Consider the following 16,960-nt stretch of genomic DNA (forward strand, 5'->3'; position numbering starts at 1 on the left):
GTTTCATGCCTAATTTGTCCACTACAGTATCCTGCTTTGGCATTATCAATATCAAATAAAGTCAGAAAGAAAGCCCACAATGCTGTGGGCCTTGATTAAAGCCAAAGCATTATGGGCAAGCAAGTTATATTCATTATTCTGCCCCTAGTGAATGGCAATGAATTATGGGAAACATGTTGTTTCAGTTTATTCTTGGATGACTTATAGAGCCATTACTCCCAAAACATGTTAGGTAAAACAAATTCAAAATCTATTTTCTTGCCAGAATTTCTTTAACAGTTGTGAAAACTACTAAATGTTATTACCATTTCAAATCTACTGAGACCTAATCCACATGATGGTAGTATTCATTTCTGAGAATTGTAATACTTCCAATCAAGTGTGGCAGCTGCTGGCGGCACCTACTATTTCTAATGTAATTTGCTATTTTACGTACTGTTGGAGAGCTAAATACAGCTAGGTTAACAAAGAACTGCATTCTGGTCTTGATTGTTTTTACTGGAACTAAGTGGACTAAGTGCCAGGTGTGTAGGGCAAAATAACCTAGGATGAGAACAAAAGGGATGATGAATGATTCCTTTTTTTTAAAAAAATGGCTAAATAAGATTAATAGCTCCTTGATTCAACTGATGCCCTCTTTTGTATAAACTGGATGAAATTAATAATGGCACTTACAAATAAATATTGCGTGTGAATTCAGAATATAAATTCCTTCTCTCAGCCCTTCACAACGGACACTTCTTTTTATGCCCTAGTATTCTGCTAGAAAAGGGTAGAAAGATGAATTAAAAAGCCTCAGACTTAGTCATCTAAGTTTATTTGGTAAATTGAGAGGATTGTAGAAATAGGTTTATTTGATGTCTCTCTGCTGAATTTTAAATGTTTTTATTAGATTATAAAAGACAATGTTGTGATCAGACAAAATAGATACTGGGGATGATACAGATGTGAAGGTCTTTAGGAATTCAAATTTTGGTAACTTGGTTTTTCCCCATGTCACTGTCTTACCAGTCCCCTCTTCCCTTCTCGTTTCAGATGTTGCAAACTACATATAGTTTATAAATATAGGGAGAGAAGCACCCGATAAGATAGTTTTAGAATAAAAAACCTCTGCAGATTGCAAAAAGATTAAATGTTCTCATTCTTTCAGAAGTTTATAGGATATAGATTATATTTGCTTTCTTGTAATTTGCATAAAATAAGCAGTGTTTGTTAAAATCACAGGTTTAATAGAAAACAAAGATCTAGGTAGCATAATGGCTGCCAATACTGTGTAGTTGACATTGTGCCACTACTTTTAGACTCTGAAAGAGTTGTGGAAAAGTACCAAATCCTGACTGTAAAAATGTATGGATCAATATATAAACAAAATCATTGTATCCAGGGGTTACAATGATTCCAATCCAATCTTGCTATTTCATGTCAAGAGTTTGGCTTTCACAGTTAGCTGATTCTTTGAAGTAACTATCCAATAAAGTGTCCAAACCCAAATAGAATTAGTTTGATCAGCCTAAACTCTTTCCTACCCTGTCCCGTCTCAATATGGCAGCTTCAGCCTCTAGGTCAGTGTTTCTCAACCTTGGCAACTTTAAGATAGGTGGACTTCAACTCTCAGAATTCTGCAAGTTGAAATCCATCTATCTTAAAGTCGCCAAGGTTGAGAAGCACTGCTCTAGGTAGCTATCAGAACAGTAGGATCTGTAGTTTAAACTGCAAGTTCAATTCTTTAATTTGAAAGCAGTTGGCATGGAAATTATTGGGGCTCACTTCCAGGTAGGGTTGATGTTCAGTGTTATGCCTTGGTTTTGTTTTGTTCTCCTGAATCTGTATGATTTATTCAGATGTATAGGAGACCGAATACAGCCACTATCCTTCCAGCCATCATTGGATGTGGGAATCATTTATTTCAGCTACTAATTTGCCCATATACTTAGAGTGTATATATGGTACAATACAATGGATACAAGAAGTTTATATCCAACTCATTGGAGAACTTCAGGCCAGTCATTCTCTCTCAGGCCAATGTACCTCACAGGATTGTTGCTGTAGAGGAGAAATAAGAAGAGGGAGTACTCTTGAGCTCCTGTATGAAAGGCAGAATATAAATCTAACAATTAAAAACTATAAAGTACATAAATCTTGAAATATATATTTTATATATAAAACTTCAGTCCTCTAGATTGCTAAGCAGAATATAACAAGAAAGAAGAAAACTAAGCATTGATGTGGCACATTAATTCCATCATAAGTAGAGTATGTGTGTAACTCTTTCTAGGAAATTTAGAATTAAATTTCCTAGAATGTCCTCTGTGGATGTCAGCCTTCCCCAGTAGACCAGACAGGAAACACAACTACATTAGCAGAATCTTGCAAGTCTGAAAGTACAAATTTCCTGCTATCTCTTTTTACAGCCTGATAAGTTAGGGAGGATCCTTTCTGAGTTTCTTTCTTTGCCCATTAAGCAGCTGCAGGCTTCCCACCACCACCATCTTAACTGTTCCCTAGGCAGCATCCCTTCCCCTCTCTCCCAAGGTCATTCCCACTTACCATCACAGTGGAAGAGTTACCTTAAAAGCAAATTCGAGATTAATTCTTAAACCACCAATGTATGTATGATCATTTTTCACTTAATTTTGTTGATAAGCATACAAAATGTAGGCCAAACAATTAGCCAAGTTTCTTATAAACCTAAATACTGTTCTCCTAAAGACTAATTCCCTACTTTTTAAGATTGCAAACTGTGCCTTCAGCATAATTGAGGGTATTGAGATTGGCATATCAGCAAATTCCTATTGTGCTAACACTCTTCTTTTGTCATTCTCAGATTCAGGATTTACTTCACTTCATTATCTTTTATATTGCCTATTACATTTATCAATCCATGAAAAATTCATTGAAGAAAAAAACAGTTTTAATTTGATCTTAATGAAAGCGTGTCAGAGAGTGTAGCCGTATTTGCACTAGCTGCACAAAAAATCCATGTAAATCATGTGAAAGTTAAATGGTAATAGATGTAGAGCATGACTGAAATATTAAATCAAGGTCTCCTGTTTAACTGTATCTTAAATGTTTGTAACTTTAATGGATGCAATAGTTTATTTAATAAACAAACATGAAACTTGAGCTAATTTCATACTGATTCGTTTATCATACACATGCCACTACACTTTTGGGCAGCCAGGCCAAGAGAGGCATGGGAAAATAATTTTGTACACAAGCTATCCCATGCCAATTGTAGATGGAATCTTCTCCGCTCACTTCTGTAGATCCTCAGGCTTTTCTAGTTCTGTGACTTACCACCTTCTAGAGTCTTCTCAAAGGATTATCCCTGTAGGCACCTAATGATTATACTTTGCCCACGTGGGTATTTTTTTTTTCATCTGCTTGCAAGCTGATTATACTATATTCTTGGGCCTGCCTTTGTAGCTGGTTCTGGTTCTAGTTTGGTAAATTAGCAGAGGTCCAGGAACCAAGTACTTGCTTCAGTAGGCTTTGCATTACTATTGTTATGGTTCTTACTTTTCAATGTTTTGCTCCTATCTTCTGACTCAGCAACCATGGCTTTACCCACACATAGCTATTTTCAAAAAGGTGATTATAACCTGTCCCTTTAGCTCAGCAACATTAACTAAAATGCAAAATGTTTGCTCTAGCTCTTATTGTAGCCAGTAATGAATCTATAATTAATGAAATAGTGTAACACAAATGTTTAAAAGTACATTAAATGCAGTCTGAACTGTTCTGCGCACTTTGCTGATGTACACCAACTGCTGGAACCTATAAAGTTGGCTTCCTATTATTTGTTTTCCCCCAGAACTGTAAACAGCTTTCATAACAAGGAATGTTACAGAATCTTGAAGTATGGTGTGTGATAGATAGACAGACAGACAGAATGGGTGTGATAGACAGACTGACAGACAGACAAACAGAGAATCTTTTATGGACTGCAGTTTATTCCACCTCGTGCATGAAAGTTTGTGTTAAGTTACAAGTGCCTCATTGAGGATTATAAACTGTGAGATCAGAAATAAATGAAATACATAACAGAGAGGGAATAGTGGCTCCAATTTGGTAGGAGTGTCCTTTCGCATTCTACATAGGACCAAGTGGACATTCCCTTTCTCACACACAGAACATCATGTGTGACTTTTTTTTTTAAATGGCAAGATATTGCACATTCTCCAGAGCACTCTGGGGCCATTACTATACAAAGGATATTTAAAGACAAATGAATTACAATTAATCAAAGGGTTGAACTCTTATTTCCTGTGGTGTGAACAAAGCATACTTCATAAATTTTAATCAACTTGCCAGGGTAGAGATGCCTGTGTTGTAATCTAACAACTGTTTTGTGAATGGCTATTGTTAATAAGGTAATTATTACTGTATGTTCTTACTGCCTTTAATTTTCCTCTGACCTCCTGATGACATATGTGTGCATACTGTATGCTAAAGATTACTCAAAAGATTTGCTCTGTTTCTTCCCAGATACAGCTTCATTGTGAAAGTTTTATTTGTGTACCAGACATACTTAGGTCTCAGCAAGCTGTCCCTCAGCTGGAACATTTGCTCACAGTATAAAAGATTCACAGCTAGTCCTACTTACTCAGCAGGTACCCAGTTCATTTATTTCTCAGGATTTTTTCTGTACACGGTGGTAAGAAAGTTAGGAATGTATTCATAGTAAATCCATTTCTTTCATCCATGTGTCACTGCAGCATTAAATGGAGGTGCTTATGAACTTGATCTAGATCAACTCTAAAAAGATTGCATAAATAACTAAGCTTTACTAACATTTTATAGAACCTCTCTCTTTTTATTTATTGTATCTGTATACAAGATCTGAAAGTGTGTGTACAGCATTGTTAAGCTGTATCTGATAATGGTGTGATTTTCAACATCAGTGCAAAAAACCATCATTGTCTTTTTGTTCACTAAGTTCTGTACTGGAGCTTTGTCATGTGCCTTGTTGATGCTTAGTGGGCACATGGTAGTGAACACAGTGTAAATCTCTGCTGAGTTCATAATGAAACACGTGCTGCACATGCAGAGTATTGTAAGTCTGGTAGAAGTAGATGTTTGAAAGGTCATGCATGCATTACTGAGTCTGTTAATTGCGTGTCCATCTCTACATCTGTATAGGGATGTGGTGGAAAATTGCCTCAGTAAATAAACGAAGCCCACATATTACTCCCGCTCTCCCAGCAGCTAGAGATTGAGAACTTTTCTTCCTGAGGGTACTTTAGAAATTAACCCTTTGTTGCATGCATCCAAGCGAATAATAATATCTCTTCACTTGTTCTTTTCTTCTCTTTCCTGCATTGTTATGATCTTCTCAAGGAAATGAAGTTTCTGCAGGCTCACGTCTAAATGGACAGGCTGTTGAATAGCAGATAAGATTTATATAGTGGAAAGAATATATATAGAAAGACTCAAGTCTACTGACTATTTGTTTCTAAGTGGAATTTGAACAATACAGGCCTTCCTTCCAAACTCTATATCTGATGTTTATATCTTAGAGGATATGACTAGCATATGTTCACTTTTCCTATGTGGAATGTGCTCTTTCAGGATTTGATTGGTATTACAAGAATATCTCTATCTAGAATATATCTGAAATGCTCTTCACACTTTGGATTTATCCTCTGTTGGTTTTTCCATTATTGTGGAGGTTTTGTTGCTTTGTCCTTATAATTAATGTCTAGTTTACAGAGCTCAGCTGTTACACTGAGATCTATTGTTGTGGCTTTTGTCATGAGCTAAGCTCTTCACGTGCTGGGTTTAAGCATTACATCAGGTAGCTCTCATCGTATTTCTGTTTGTTATAATATAGAGAATATAGTCCAGTTAATCCAAGGTGTGGATTAACTGGACTATATGATATGGATCAGCATGTGATGACAGCTATCAACTAGATCCCCTAGTGATTGCCATAATGTGGAATATTCACACTTTAGTGCTGGGAAGAAGCTCTCACTATTGTTGGAACGCTGTCACAGTTATATATTGGTTCCAGGGCTGCATGTACTCGCCAGACCCTTTTTTGCAGCCCCTGGAGCCCTCTCTGAACTTGATTGCTGAAAGATGACAGCTTAGTTTCACAGTGTTTTGTGGAGGGAAACTAATGTAAATTGTAGTGTGAGCCCTGAAATAGCCTTTTGTAAAATCATCATCATCATCATCATCATCATCATCATCCACTGACTTTTCTCCATTCACACAAACTCAGCCCAATTTCCACATGTGATGTGGCTTCACCTATTTTGTGGTGCAACTCTGCAAAAAAGCTGAGTGCAACCACCGATTGCTGATTCCCATAGGATAGTATTCTCCAACTTAGCGCTCTCCAGATGTGTTGGATTACTACTGTCATAACTGGCTGGGAATTCTTGGAGTTGCAGTCTAATGTTTCTCAGGATACTAGGTTGGGAAAAGCAATTGAAGTAAACTTCATTGATTTTAGTATATAATTAGGACAAGCTTATAGGTCATTTCCTTTACACCTCCTATTCTGAATTTGCATTATATTTCCAGCTGTATATCTGAAGTATTTAAATCTCAGAGGTTCCCATTTATTTTTATTTAGAGTTAATACTGCTATTTCCCTAAGAATGCAGGAAACATAGTACTTAAAAATGAAAACATTTCAAACATTTAAATAATAGATAATACAAGACTTTCATTAAAAATTCTGAGCTGAATACAGCAATCTCCATGCTTGCTTCCCATTTTTGTGTTTATGAAAAGCAATGCAATTCTGTCCATTAGAGTAAATGCAGCAAGTTAAGGAATGGCATGAATGAATCACACAAGAATGCCATGTGTTACCTCTTCTTGAAAATAAGAACAGGGTATGTGGAATTTGCTAAATTTACAGGAAAAACTGTATAAAAATTATCCCGGGGCTAGCATATTCACATTTCAGAACAATTGTGTCAGTGATTGGCATCCACATGTCTAATCTAATAAAATAATTTTTGACATCAGAAGATGAAAAGTGCAATTTATGTTTAATTGTGTGATAAACCAAACCAAACCAAAATAACAATTAATACACCCTCCTAGAAGTGATTCTTCAGGAATTTTAAACACACTTTAAAAATGTAGAAAAACCTTGCTGTTGTCCTCTTGTATCTACATTTCTCCTGTGGGACCCTTATGAATCTAGTTCAGGCTAAATTACTATAACTTTCCACCTATAACACCCGGAAAGTTTAGATTAGATTAGATTATGGCTAATCTGGAATTTAGACTCCAGTTTTTCAAGTCCAAATTCAAAATGGTGTCCAGTGGATTCCATTTACAACCTCATATTGCCTAATGATGCAATTTCTGTGTTTTCTGTATAAAAATTCAGGATGAAGCCAGAGTTGATGGACTGTAAAAGGAAGGCCATGAAGAAGCATGCTGAAGCCCCTATTTATAGCAGATAATATAATAATCTTTGTCCAAATTTCAGTTGGCTTTCAATTGTTCCTTTGAAATTTGTTGCTCTATTGCTAGGAAAATGTGTACAGGACTACAGCTGTCATGAAATAATTTATTTTAAAATGTACTCCCATGATTTCATTGTTAAAAACTACTCCAAAGCAAACAGTTAAGCAACAACAATTTACAGTGTTTTTTAAAAATTTGTTTAGAAAGGAATAAATACTTCTAATATGAGTACATATTTTAAGTCACAATAGCCTTGTAGAACATAGAGTTGTACCAATTTACTCAAAGACTTGAAGGAAAATAAACAAGGCTTACAAGTATTTGGACGAGCAGGAAGAATTTCACAATCAGACTGCTTGTATTTATCATGTCTTCTGCGTCTAATGCTTGTCTGGCAGATAAAATATCATGAATCAACTTCATAGGCAAGCATATAAGGGAGATGGCCCTTAGTAAGATAACACTGTGTCAGAGTTGCATTTTACTTTGTTTTATCCATTTTAATTATTGTAATGGAGTTATATGGATTTTAGAAATTAGTAATTTTGATTTCCTAAATAACAAAATTAATTTTGAATATTTTAATAATTTCTAAGAATTCAGATGGTCTAGGGTTTTTGTTTTTCCTGCTCTGGAGATCTGTAAACCCCCAGCTACAAGACCACATTTCTAGCAGACAACTCTCTGAGTAAACATGAAAACTTAAAGTGTGGACAAAACCTTAATTGTTAGAAACAGTGAAATTTATTACAAATGTTATAGGGAGAATCCTAGTTGAAATGGTGAAATATGTTAATTGTTATGTTTAATCATATGAATTCATTCTGACTTAATAGGCTAAATTCTAAGCAGTATTGCAATTTATTTGAACTGGAAACAATCTATGGCATATTTGGTAAAGTCAACCTTCTTATATTCCTTTTTGAAAAATTACTAGAAAGTTTGATGAGAGTTATCTTAGCTGTACCCTGAAGAACAGAAGTACCCTGAAGAAACATATTGAATAAATGAGGTGAGAAAGAAGATTGCAATGGATAGTTTATTTTGTTTTGTGATATTAAGTATGTAAAAAAAAAAATTCTTAAATAGAAAGAAAAGAAACACTGACAATAAATAGCTGTTGGAGCAAGAAAATAGAGTTTTTAAATTAGAAACACATGGTTCAGGCATTGACACTATCCAGGTTGACACTTACATGGCGACATCACTCCTCGGTGATTGTTGTTATTGTTTAGAAAACCCTAAATCATATTTTCTGGTAGAAAATACCAGGAGAACATCAAAAGGGTTTTGAAAGATTTGTAGTACAATGTTCTCCCAGCAAATTTTTCAAATCCATTTGAATATTCTTTCAGTGGGACAGACAATTCAACCCAGATGATTGTGCTTGGCAATCCTGGTTTACCTGGACAGTGTTCTGTAGTTGCAGACGTGGTCCTCCTTTTTCTTCGCCTTGACCATAAATGTACTTACTCTTGAGTCTGTTGAGTGGCATAACTTTAAGTTATTGAAAGGCGAGATCAGGGAGTATTAAAATGAGACTATTAAATCCATAAACAGAAGAGTAATATCAGGAGATAAGGGTGTGATAATGCTCCCATATATGTATGTGTGTATGTGTGTGTGTATGTGTGTATGTATGTATACACACACTTCATTATGTAGCTTTCTAGATTAGGTTGCTGAATTATTTACATGGCTTGCAGGCTATTTGCTGTCCTAATTCACTCGTGCTAGTATTGCTGCATACCCAATTTTTTGGTCAAATTGACTAACCAGTATCCTTGACTCCAACAACCCTGAAATATATATGATGCTGTACGTAGGTATCCTGTCGGCTCCCTGTCCATTCCTTCCTCTGCCCACTTCTGAGGCATTTCTGCTAGATACAGAAAGAGGCCTCTGATATATTACTATTTTTGGTGCTACAGCATACAGAGTAAGACGTGGGATTAATCCAACATTCTTGTTAGGGTGAATCACATTATAGGGCCTAGCAATTAGCTGCTGTAACAGTGATTCTCTACCATATTGCTCATTGAATTTTTTGTTGATTTCACCATTCTACCATTTATTCCCACCACCAACTAGTCTTGAATTTTTGCTCCGTGAATCCCTCTTTTCTGATACTGAATTGAAACCTTCATACTGAATTAATATAATGCGAAGAAGTGTTTTAAATTTTAGTACTTCATTCACATGGAATCAATCACTACAGCCCTCTGTTGATGTTTGAGTTAAAAAATCTTCTTGATATTACAATAAAGATGGCTTTAAAATTGTTTAAAATGCTCTATTAGATGCAGTTCCTGATTTAGTTATATAACTATATAACTTTTGAATCTGGTTCACTGGTGAAGATGAGACTGCCAAACTACCTTGGGAACACAAGCTCTTAAAACATTGCAGCAGAAAAATGTATGGATTCTATGTCACTGAAATAATTTCAATTACTTGTTAGCCAAAAATTATGTAAAAGCATACAGTGTTTTTTTTAAGATTGTAATTAGGAATCTGTATTTTTAGTTTGATTTATAATGTTAGCTTGGTATCCAACTAGCAATAATAGTGCTCTTTTAAGTAAACACATGTCCTTCCAAAATTATGCAGACTTTCCAGTTACTATGCTCTGATGAAATTATAGTTAGAGACATGTAAATAACACATATTTTATAATGGCAATATATATATCCAGGGTATGACTGTGCTTCCTATCTTCTTTTGGTCATAAAAATAGGTTAAATATAAAACTTGTTTTAAGATGATTGAAAAAGTATGTCAGATAATACTTACATATTTTATGAGCAATAGAGTTATTTCTCTAAAGCAAGCTGATAGCTGTACTCTTTCAGCTCTTGTAGTTGAACTTCAGCTCCATTTCTTATGTCTGTGTTTGGCAACACTGCAGGTCAAGCTGACATTCTGTAACTTGATACCCAATGTGTAAGAGCATGTGTTGCCCTGAACACATTGCTTAATTTTCTTCTGTGGCCAGTGTTGACTTCAGTGTGACAAAAACATTGGTGGTCATGCATCGTTTCTGTTTTTATAAAACCTGGACTGCTCACTGAAGTGTGTGGAATTGCATTTGGTTGGGAATCAGATACAAATGGGGCTGCAATATAGATCATTATGACCCTGCCTTGTGGCCAAATGTGCAAAAGCACGCTAAATGATGCTCCATCCAAAACAAAGCCAAAGAGATGAAGCAACAGGGCACCCAAAGTCATATTTAATTTCAAGTTTAAAGAAATGCTTCCATCTTATAGTATTGTTTTGAAAAGAGCTTTCTCTGGTCTAAGGACCCTTCCCCAATCTTGGATGGATGGAGATTTCTCCTATTTAGTTTGAGGCAAATGCACTTTGTATGCATTTAGGGGCACTTTCACTATCATTCCTGCACATGTCTCAGGATTAAGCTTGGGCATAAGGGGTGGATGCCAGCACCGAGCAGTAGTTCTAAGGATTCCACAATTTTAGAAATAAAAGGAACACTTTTTCCAGGAAGGACACTTTTATGTTTACAGGTAGTCCATATGCTGGTTTATGACCATAATAAAGATTTGATACAAGTAGTCTTCGCTTAACTACCCTAATTGTGACCAGCAACTCCACTGTTAAGTGCAGTGGTCGTTAAGTAGGAAATCACGTGACCATGACTGTGCTTTCCAGCTGGAAAGAGACAAGACTACTCAGTTTCACACCTTCAGCTTTTGTTTGCCTCCCAACTACTCCTCTACCCTTTGGAATGCTTGAGTGCCTGCTTACTGTCTTGTATACATTAAAGCAGTGTAATCACACCAGCAGCCCGGGGCTGGCAGCTGCAGGAGCGCTACACAAATAGCTTACAGAACTCTCTTGAAATCTCTTCCTCTCCCACAGTCTCTCTGCTCTGCCGGGGGCGGGGGGGGGGAATCAAGCAATTTTTTTGCCTGACCCTCCCCTCCGCCCCTGCAAAGCAGAGAGATTGGAGAGGAAGAGATTTCAAGAGAGTAAGCTTTTTGCTGTTCTACACATCAACAGTAACACAATTGTACTGGCAGTGGGAAAGAGTCAGGCAAAGGAGAGATTGCCTATGGAAATGGCTTGCTTTTCTCTCTCCCTTCCCTCCCATCCTGCCAAGGAAGGGATTGGAGAGGAAGAAACTAATGTAAGCTGTTTGCATAGTGTACACATGGCTCCCAGCCCTGGGCTGCTGATGTGATCACATTGCTTTCAGTGTGTAGAAGAGCAAACAGCTTACTCTCTTGCAATCCCTTTCTCTCCAATGTCTCTGCTTTGCTGGTGGAGGGGGGGAGAAAGAACCACAGGTCAGGCACAAGACAATGTGTACTGACTGTAATAGTGACTGAGGAACTCTGTGAAGATTGTAAATGGTCATAAATGGGCTGTAAAGTTATTTTTTCAGCACCGTTGTAACTTTGGATGGTTCCTGAACGAATGGTTGGTAAGTGAGGACTACCTGTAGAGGCATTGTATTATTATGTTCATTTAAAACATAACATTTTAGGGATTTATCCTTTATCCTACCCATATTATTTCTGAATCCTATGGCATATGTACCACTGGTTGAGGACCATTGTGTGCATATTTGGTTTGATTTTAACCCTATGTGCACTGCCCAGCATCACATCTGTGAAATAGAATGCTATATAAATTGATATAATAAATATAATAAGTGAATAAACCATTGCAAGAATGCATTCTCAGTAGTGATATATATGTTGAGCGAAGGGAAAATACCACCATTTCTTTGGTTCTGTATTATTTACTTGTTGCATTTAAGTCTTGGTAGAGCCCACAGTTCTATCTTTGTTCTCACAACAACCCTATCAGGTAGATTCAACCAAAAAAGTGACTGGTCCATATCCTAAGAATAGACTATTACACCCAATGTGCTTATCTGGAGGAAAGAGTGCTAAGTTTATGTTATTAGTCTCACTTTGGATTTTATATAAATGCCCTCCTATAAATGCAGAATGGCTTCTATTTGTGGCTTGGAATCTACTAACTACATGCATGTTTGATGCTAATGAAACATTCCCAACTACAGTAGATGCTAGTTGTGCCTATCAGGCCAGGACTTCTGCATCACAATTTGTTGCTTAACAAATTGCATACTTCCATGGTACAGTAATCCCCGCCCCCTCAAATAAATGTAATGCTTGCTTCCATTAAACTTAGTCATGGTTTTAAATGCCAGTGCAAAGAGGGGAAGCTTGACTTTAAAGCAAATATGATCTTTAGTGATATCCACAAACTCCAGTTACTGCAGATTTCCTATAGTATGGGTCAAATGAGGTGTGTGTGTGTCTGTCTTTTTTCTAATGAAGCACAGTATGGTTTTTAAATGGTCTATATTTGTGGTGTTCTTAGTTTTTATGTACTCCTGATTTCTAAATATCCCATTATTTGTACCATATGGTCCACTGAAGTCATTGTTTAACAGCACAGCAAAAGAAATACATAAATAATCTGGCAATTTAACGCAAGTCTGTGATTTTATTGCAGTCACTGTCAGTCATCTGCCATTCATGTAAGCTGAAATCAGTGTAGAGCCAAAGCATGTAATTAAATCAAGGATGATGTCCTGGGATGAGGTGGAGGGAGAAGGAATATATGGCTACAGAAAACTCTGGTATGTGCAGCTGCTGCTGCATGTAAAGCAATGTTGTGGGATTATTTTTTTCCTGGAGTACTGCACAACCCATGTTTCCTCCCTCCCTCCCTCCCTCCCTCCCTCCCTCCCTCCCTTTTGTTTTGTTTTGTTTTGCTTTGCTTGGTTTAGTTTTGTTTTAACATAGCTCTTCCTCCCGAAGGAGCCCAGAGCAGAGCACAAAAGAGCAATAAAGACAGTCTTCAGTAAAACAAACCAGCAATGCAACTACCAGTCCTGAACAAAACAATAAACATGGTGTAAGGAAAACAAGGTTCATTTTGAAAAAGTCACTGCAGAGGCAGCTGGGTCTTGAAGCATTTAAGCCTCTGGTGCCTTGCTGAACTGGCTGTCTTCAGTTGTCATGTGAAATGCCACAGCGTGGTGGCCAGCATGCTTCCCTCCGGGAGAGTTCCCTTAATTTTTATCCTCCTGAGATAACCACCTGTTGTCCTTCACCTTCCAACAGGGCAAGGGCAATCTGCAGTGGATGTTCAGGAGCAGCAGAAGTATTAGCAGAGGAAGATGCTGCTGTTCAGAGGAAGATGCCAGTCTGTGGTAGAGCTAAGGGAGTTCTCTGGAGTTGGGCCTCCTCTCTTTGCAAATTCAGGGTAGTCATAAAAGTAGAATATTCAAACCCTTCAGTTCCTTTGATTTGCAAAACTTTACTCTTATTTAGGAAAATATTCAGTTCTCTGCTGCTTACTTATTAAATGTGCATTCTGCCCTTTTGTTCAAAAGGAATAAAAAGTATTAAATAAGGGACGCATGCAAACATCCAGATTGTTGACAGTGACACTAGTTGTTAATAAAATGTGATATACTATACAAATTGGGTGTGTGCTTTTTAAAAGCTACCCTTGGGTAAAGCCTTGCAGGACTAGGTTTTTCTATTCCAGATTACCCACCACTTCTCTTGATAGTCCTTAGGCACTAGACCTTAGACACAATTGGAACTTAGTGAGTCATCCTTTTTTACTTTAGGATCAGGACCAGGGAGGAATTGATATGTATGTGTTTATAACCAAGGGATAAACTGTTGAGGGTAAACAGGTGGAGAGAGGATTTACACATGCCTACTCCCCACCCCCCTGGAAAATATTAATGTTGAGCACTCACAGGATAAACTTGAAAAGCAAGAACATCTAAGAGTTGCTTAGTTTGCTTTCTTATTAGCTGTTGAGCTCTAATAAAATGTGGTTATTCAGTAGCTGTATTGAATTGCCAAGATATGGTCATTAGCATAATGTGCTTCATAATTGTATTTATTTTATTTATTCATTCATTTATTTGATCGATTTACCCAGTTGCCCATCTCACAAGTGCAACTCTGGGTGCCACACATAGGATGGAACCCAAACAACATCAATTAATAATGAAATAATAGTGACCAAAGACAAAACCAATTCAGTTCATCTAACCTCCAGACCCCATGCCCAAGGGAAAATCCAACTCTTTAAGGGCTTAAGAACTGCTGACAGAGTTGGGCTCCAACAAATCTCAAGGGGTATGGTCTTTCAGAGGTCAGGCACTGCAACCAGGAAGACACACTTCCAGGGTCCTGCCAGATGTCACTGTTCAATAGACAGGATCTGAACCATGTCCACCCTGTGAGATCTGATGGGACAGACAGAAATGATTGGAGAGAGGGAATCCTGCATATAGCCTGGTCATTGACAAATTGCACTCTTGCTATGTACCCCATTAATGTTGGCAGGAATCTGCCCAGGGTGAAGTTTAATTGCAGAAATTCCTCTCTCTTACTTGAGTGCTTCCAAGGTAGATAGTAAACCTGGAATAGTTCCATCTTGGTCTCCCACTTTGGGCTTATCCTTGTGAAATCATTTCATGTCTTCCTCTTTTGGGGGGGGGTGTCACTTTTTAAGCTGGAGAAAATGTAACTTTTTGTGAATGTCTCACTTTCTATCAGTGCAAGGCATCTTTATGCACCTTGTAAAATACCTTAGCAACTTTTAGTGTCAGAAATACTTCAACAGCATTTTTCTCTTATTTTTTAAAATTATGCTAAGTTGCCTGTTCACTGATATTTATAATAGATTTTAAAAATAATTTTCCTGGAATTTTCTGAAATAATTTTCCTGGAAAACCAGCTGAGAGAAAGTGACTGGTCCAGGCACCCAGCCAGTTTTTCATGCCTAAGGCAGGACTAGAACTCACAGTCTCCTGGTTTCTAGGTCAACACCTTAACCACTACACCAAACTGGCTCTCTTTTTTTTCTTAGTCTGTGACAGTAAGTATGCAATAGTTCATAAATATTTTTAGGGAAAATGATAGATTTGATTTAAAAATAAATTTGAAAATTTTGTGATCTTATGCTGGTGGAATGCTCATAATTTTATATTCCTCTTTGCACAGGTATATCACATTTGTAAGGGTAGGATATAGCAGTGCAAACAGACAAAATTATTATGCTTTCTGAACGATGGGTACAACTCTACACCTAGCTTAGATTTGATTGATTACATGTCATCAAGTTGTTGTCAACTTTTAGCGACCACATTGATAGATTTTCTCCATGATGATCTGCCCTTCAGATCTTCCAACAGTGCACTCATCGCCATTGTAACTAGGCCTATCCACCTTGCTTCTGGGTGTCCTCTTCTTCTCTTCCCTTCCACTTTTCCCAGCATTAGAACCTTCTCCACAGGCCTAGGTCTTTGCATAATGTGTTCAAAGTAGGTAATTTGAGGCTGGTCATTTGTGCCTTAGGTGAGAACTCTGGGTTGATTTGTTTAATGATTCATTGGTTTGTTTTCTTGGCTGTCTCAGGAGTTTTCTCCAACACCAAAGTTCAAAAGCATTAATACTCTTCCTATCCTGCTTCTTCAAAGTTCAACTTCCATAGAAGGGACATTATTGGATAGAGCTGGAATCACCTGTCCAAAACATTGGGATAACACGAATCCATGTTTTCTATTACAATCTTTTTGAAACTAGAATGTGCATATAATAATCAATATACTGTTTTACTGTTGGCTTTCAACTATATATGAAGCTTTTAATGCCTGTTTTAAAGTCCTTTATTGGGAATAAATAAAGTATTCATTTGATTCAAACAAATAAAATGCTTCTATAAATTCCAATACTATATGAAACAAGAACAATATTGTTTAATATTAAAGGAGCATTAAATGAAACATGTCAAACATTACCATTTAAATAATGACTACAGTGCTTATAAAGTATCGTACTTCATAGCATTTTGCAGAAAGTTTCCAGACCTGCCTTCCAGCTTTACATATATGTCTGTGTCCTTAATTTGAAACTGAAATGGGGCACTACTGGAGTTGAACGAAGTCACTTAAAGGTTTTATACATTGAGATTGAGTGGGATTTGTCCAGGAAACCTGAACTAATGCCTCTACTCTCACTAAAGTTATTTAGCATAATATTTTTCAGCTTTTCCTGTCTTATGTGAATATAATTTATAGGTGCAAATAAGTCTGTTATATTTAATAACTTAAGAGTGAGATTCCATTGGGTTGGAACTGAGCCCTGATAACTGTATGGACAAATGCTCACAATTTTAACCTCTCCTGAGTGATAATCCATAGTACTTCCAAGGAAATTATAGTGATCTCCCCCACTGTATTCCTTATCTATTGCTTTCCCCTCCTTTTATTTTCTTTGACGTGCATGGTCTCCTTTCTGTTTTATCATCCATTCACATCACATGCTCAAAATGTGTGAGTTTCTGCTTCTTGTTTTTTGCCTCAAGGGTACAGTCTTCATTTGGTCCAAGAGTGGTATTTCTCATCTTGTATTTGATGATACTCTTAATAATCTTATCCAAATTTATAATTCAAAATTGTCTTGTTTCTCTACAATTTCCAAGGGTCCATTTT

At 36.9% G+C, this 16,960-nt stretch overlaps 1 protein-coding gene and 1 long non-coding RNA gene across 3 annotated transcripts in view; one reads left to right on the plus strand and one right to left on the minus strand.

Annotated features, from left to right (window-relative positions):
* Nucleotides 1-16,960, plus strand: part of GLIS1 (GLIS family zinc finger 1) — a 143,313-nt gene that overhangs the window by 37,649 nt on the left and 88,704 nt on the right. The gene's annotated exons all lie outside the window — the stretch shown is intronic.
* On the minus strand, nt 1,861-10,310 carry LOC148214186 (uncharacterized). Its single transcript, XR_015798445.1, has 3 exons — nt 10,231-10,310; nt 8,843-8,918; nt 1,861-2,043 (listed from the first exon to the last, which is right to left on the minus strand). It is a non-coding gene; the product is annotated as an uncharacterized LOC148214186 (long non-coding RNA).

Source organism: Python bivittatus, unplaced genomic scaffold (assembly GCF_059951505.1).
Source record: "Python bivittatus isolate LINGU-HERP-01145 unplaced genomic scaffold, Pbiv_v1 ctg000700_np1212, whole genome shotgun sequence".
In the NCBI taxonomy this organism is placed as follows: domain Eukaryota; kingdom Metazoa; phylum Chordata; class Lepidosauria; order Squamata; family Pythonidae; genus Python; species Python bivittatus.